This window comes from Anarhichas minor, unplaced genomic scaffold, assembly GCF_050575085.1.
Source record: "Anarhichas minor isolate MPS153535 unplaced genomic scaffold, ASM5057508v1 ptg000003l, whole genome shotgun sequence".
NCBI lineage: Eukaryota > Metazoa > Chordata > Actinopteri > Perciformes > Anarhichadidae > Anarhichas > Anarhichas minor.
Window position 1 is genome coordinate 19,782,682 of NW_027466449.1, and position 6,000 is coordinate 19,788,681.

Consider the following 6,000-nt stretch of genomic DNA (forward strand, 5'->3'; position numbering starts at 1 on the left):
CTTTTATTGTCTCTTAATTCACTTTTCCTTTCATCAGTAACGAGTGGTGAAACAGCGCCCCCCTCAGTTCTCCATGCTGGTGAACGGCGGTCTGAGTTAGTGGTGAACACCGGTACTACACCCGCAGACAGAGAGGGGCGGAACGAGGCGCCAGGTGAAGTTCATCACCTTTAATTAGTGTCAACAGAGTCAGACGGTCACGTGACCGCTGCTGCTGACAAACTGAGACCTGGTGGACTTTAATGAGAAGTTTAAACCCTTTAAAACCAAACAAAGTGATTCAAAGTGACCGACAGGGAGAAGAAGAAACGGCTTCAGTGGAATGTTAAACAACGTGAGTAAAACGTTTGTCTGCTGCTTTCTGAGGAGGTTTTGATTGTGTTCTCTGTGAGACTTTATCTCTTCAGCTTCACACATGTATCTGTTTATTACTCGTTCAGTCTCCTGCTGACTGTTTGTCTGAAATGAGTCATTATCTCTTTTAAATAACTCGAATACTGTTGTGTTAGTTTGTCTGGCCTTCTTAAATAATACCTAAAGGTCTATTGTGGAGGATTTACTGACATCTAGTGGTGAGGTGGAGGACTGCAGACGTGGATGTCTCTGTGTACAGTCAGCGTTTGGTTTGTCCCTTCTGGGCTCCTGTAGAAAGGGATGCAACTATAAATGATTATACACTCCGTAGTTCATTACTGTAAAGCACGTGACCCATGTGAGTCATACATCAATGATATGTAAACTTTTTATTCTTGATATGAACATAAATCTGTTTGTAATTTGATGTCGTAAACCACCACGATCAAGAACTCTTATTTTTAAAAACAAACACCAAACTAACTTTCTGTGTAATTGTAAGATTTAACGTTTGATTGTTGGTTATTAATCTCGTGTTGTGCAAGGATCTGTGGTTGATAATAATAAAATAATAATAAAGGTTATCAGCACTTATCAAGATGAGCAGCAATAACAAAGTGCTTTACAATGCAGATATATTTCAATATATGAAATTACAAACCATCCGAACATGTTCTGTAAACTACAAGTCGCCTACAAATCAGATCTAACAGGAAGTGAATATTCCTGTGACTTTCTCTGTTTTTTTTTAAAGGAGGCTGTTTAACAGTTTGACCTCAGTGTTTTTCTCCTCCGACCTCTGCAGCCTGATCTCGTCCACTTTCCAGGCGAGTCGCAGCTCATCTCAAACGGGTCTATTGGTGCTGCCTGGTGGGAGAAAAATGAGAAAAGAAGTAGAAGAGAAAGAAATAGAGGAGGAGAGGGAAAGAAAGAGGAGAAGCTTAAGCAGGACGAGTGTCAATCCAGAGTCTGTGAGAGCTGTCGGTCTGACTGAGAGGAAAACAGAACCAACGAGTGTGAGAACGAACGACAGAACCGCTGCATGAATATTCATCGACCGCCGACTGTTCCCAGACTGTGTGTGTGTGTGTCGGTGTTAAACATTCACCATACCAACAGTGGACTGGCGAGCAGACGGGGTACATTTTTTAGGTCCACTGTTGCCCGTACTTTAAATTATTCTAAAATCTTGTTGTGAATTTTTCTTCGTTAATTCCAACACTCGGCGGGCCTTCACGGTGTGCGAGTGTTTAAGGTCAGACTCAGCACTGCCCCCTGCAGGCTGCAGCAGGGAGTTTATAGAACCGTTAAGACGCTCCTCCATAATGTGAATGTTTTGCAGGCTTTTAGACTGTAAAGTGGTTAATCAACAGGCTACAAACTGAAGGAACAAATCTCCCAAAACATGTTTCTCATTATCTTTTTGTGAAAACAAAATGGCTCAACTTTAGTGGATGGACTAGTTGAAGCTCCACACTATAAATGGCTTCAAAGAAGGTATTTTAGAAAACAATCAGGATTAAGTTAAAAATAATAGGGCCAGAAGAAAATCTTATTCTGGAAACGCGTCACATACAACTTTTTTTTAGAACTTTTACAACTTTTTCTACTGAAAGATTCTCAAACAACCACAAACATCTCTAGTAAAGAATGATTCAAAACAGCCCGACTCAAGCGGTGAAGTTATTAAAGGAAAAATACAAAATCAGATGTAATCCACAGGATGAATGTAGTCTTATTTAAAATGTTTACTCCACTTCAAACAGATCACAATTTAGAAAATAAACAGTCTGCTCACTGGAGTGATATCATTTTAAAAATCCTCATTTGATTCAAAGCGATACATATGATTAATTATACATATCTAATGATAGTGGACTCCTTGATAAATATATGAATTCTTGACATTTATTCTAAAGATCAGATAAGATCAACTAATCCTTTATTTGTCCCACATTGGGTACATTTGCAGTATTACAGTAGCAAAGTAGAAACGAGTATAATAAATAAGTTGCATATAACTGAGTTACGTAATTTAATTACAAAATAAATGTAATTGTAATCAGTGTGTTACTGAGACAAAACAAGTAATTCAATTACAGTTACTAATCAAAATGTTGGGGATTACAAAGGGGTTACATCCAAATGTATTGTTTTTAGGTAAAAAGCTTATGTAGAATTTCTAATTCAAGTTATATTGGAAAACTTTAAATAAAAGTTTGACAGTAATCAGTGACCACATTTAGATGCACCCTTATTCCAAAAAGGACAATATTCCTTTCAAGCTGTTTACATGGCTAATACAAATTAATGTTCCACTAATATACCATTTACATGCAGCCGTTTACATTCAGATTAACAAAACGACCCCATGGTTCATCTTCATCACTACTGAATCCCACGTCAACGTCCTCTTCTGTGTTTGACCGGTCGACGTCCGAACACGTTCATCACGTATAATATGTAAAAGTGGAACATCAGGAGCTAAAAGATGTGTTTCTCAGTGTGTTCCAGAGGTGGAGGACTTGTTGGACCGCTTTCATTCCTTCGAACACCTTGAAAAGATATTTGTTCATATCCAGAAATCTGTTGATGTCCAAGTCCTTCATGATGTTTCTCCTTCTTTTCTTCTGGACATCATCTCTACTCCAGCTTTACCAACTGTTGGCTAGTTGGTTTGTGTTCAACACACACAGCTGCTGGTAAACAGGAGAGAGACGTAAAAACCTCATAGAACATCAACATATCACACATATTTTCATCTGAAGAGGTTTCATCCAGAATAACATCAATTTCAGAATATCCAAACGGAATAAGATGTTTACATGAACCATATCAAATTCGGATAATGTTCGTATTCAGACTAATGGAATATGAGTGAGCATAGAAACGTAGTCAGTGTTGGGTTCTGATGTGAAGTTTACACTACCTGGTTTAAGTTGATGTTTTTAGGACTTTTCAGTTTTATTGCTGCTTTAAACATTTATTAGAAAATAAATCAAAGAGTTATGCAATTTAACCTGTTACATTACATATTACATTGTTATCAGTGTAACTAATAATCTGTAACCTTCCCAACACTGGACATCGTCTTGTTTTACAAGTCCCTTCTTGGCAATTAAAAATGTTGTTTTTTTGTTTTTTCTAAATGATATAAAAATAGTGGTCCACACTTGAAGAGTGTAGAATCATGGTCCACTGTTGGTGATGTAGGACTCTGTGTGTGTGTGTGTGTGTTTTCACAGTGCTGCCTCTACCATGTTTATTCATAAATCATCTCATGTTTATTCATACTGGATTATGTAAACAAGTAAGTAGCCGTATTCACAAACACACACACACTAGTCATTCTGGTCAACCATTAAAACACACACACGTGTGTGTGTGTGTGTGTGTGTGTGTGTGTGTGAACCGGACCTAAACCTGAACTAGGTTCAGGTTTAGGTCCGTGTTTGTTTGCTTCGTCATTAACAGAAAATTATTTAGTTGTGTTTTTCACGATAGTGAACAAATTTAACAGCAAATAATAAATATTTGCTGGATTTCTTTACCGTCTAGAACAGGGGTCACCAACCTTTTTGAAACTGAGAGCTACTTCAAGGGTACTGAGCAGTACGAAGGGCTACTTGTTTGATACAAACTTCATTAATAATAAAGTTGCACAGATCACCTTTTAACAATAATAATATATGTGAAGAGTCTGATCACATGTCAATGTTAATTATTCCTCACAATAATTATTAACAATGATTGTGTATTTTGTTCAAAATCGCACCTGTTACATTTTTGTAAAAATTATCATTTCTAAAAAAAATTAGGAAATCATTAACTGTCATATCTTCAAATCATGACTTATTTGTACTAACCACTACCTTCGTAACATTTTTGAACAAATCATGAACTCTGTCCCATGTTTATACAAATGATCTGTTATGTAGAACAAAAAAAATCAACTCTCTCACATTTTTAAATTAATCCTATTACATTAGTACTAATCACCACATTTTGGGAAGTCTGGGTCAACTTTGCATTGCGCAATGAAGCCTGCATGACGGCCTGTAGTCTGTAGTCACTGACACCAGCTTTTTTTTTGGTACCTTTTTCTCCACGAAGAAACTAGTAAAAAGTCTCGTCTATAGCTGAAGGGGGGATCCAACCCTCCGAGGCACGCGAGCGTCTTTGGTCGCCTGCGTTCAAACCTCTAGTCTGGGCCTTTTCGATCGTACTGCGTTGCCTCGCCTCTACCCCCGCCACCCACGAGTTGTTGCCCCGCGGCCTGTTCCGAGGACTGACTGACCTGACGACGGTGTGCGATCGCGGCGGGGGCGGTGCGTCCGGTGCCAACGGGAAGCGCCCGCCATTCGGAACCTGAAAACCTAGTGCGGTGCGGCGGCCTCTTCCTTTTAAAATCTACATGAATGCAAGCGTTTTTGATTCAAAAAGAACAGAAACTACAATTTTTAGACGGAGCTCCATGGTGACTAGTGCTATTTTTAGAACATGCCTTGCGGGCGACTCACGTGTTGGCTACCTCTGGTCTATAATAATAAACAGAATATCTTTTGCGTTTTCACTGTTGATTGGACCAAACAAGCTCTATTAATATGTTAACGTAGACTGTGGGAGAGGATATTTTACAGACCAAATGATTGCTTGATGGACACAAATACAACTGGAAGATTAATTGAGAATGTTAATAATCGTCAGTTGCAGCTCTGCCTTCGTCTTTATTATGAACTCCAGAAGTTCTTTCTCAGATTCATAACTTTGACCTCATCATTCCAGCAGCTTTACATTTTAAAATCGTTATTTTAGAGCTGAAATTATGAATTGAGTCATAAATCGAGTGTTTAGTTTTGTATTTTCTGTGTCACATGAGAGTAAATTAAAAGGTTTTGTGTTTCACTTCCTTTTTTATGAGTGGGTCCAACCTTTTGCATAGTTTTTCACGGTGTGTTTTGACTTCATGAAAGTTGATTGTAATATTTTGGTCGCCCGTCAGCGTTCTAGTGTCACTTCTGGTTTACAAAAAACAACAAGATGGTGACGGCCAAACTCGAGGACTTCAAAACAGTCAGTCACATTAACTACGTCCACTTCTTATATACATCTATGATGGAGATGTGTAAAACAGTCTGCTCAAAGTTGAATACCTCTATGCAGCAGAGAGTTTAGGACAGAAATAGCGAATAGTGCAATGATGATATTCAAATAGTCCAGAGTCCTGAAAAAGTCTCATCAATGTCTTGCTTTAGCTTTAACAGTATTGACTTTGTAGAACAGCTGCTGTGGTTGTTCGTTTAAAGCCGTTTGTGCAAACTTGTGTGGGCGTCGTTGACCTTTTTTACATCCGTCGAAAAGTTCAACCTCCTCTGCAGGACGAGCTTGTGATGTTTTCACACGGGATGGTTTCTGAAACATCCTCCTACTACTTCTGCTCTTTACCCTTCCTCCATCTAACTCCATCTTTTTCTCTGTCTATCTGTCGGACTCTTGTCTGTTCATCCTCTCCTGCAGACTAGCAATGCTGTGTTTAGTCTTTTGAAGTGGAGGTGCATCTCTCCCAAACAATCAGAGACAAGACTGTAACAGATGGGGAATTGAACTGAAACTGAAGAGGGAAAAAACTGAGAGTGAAGAAGAAAG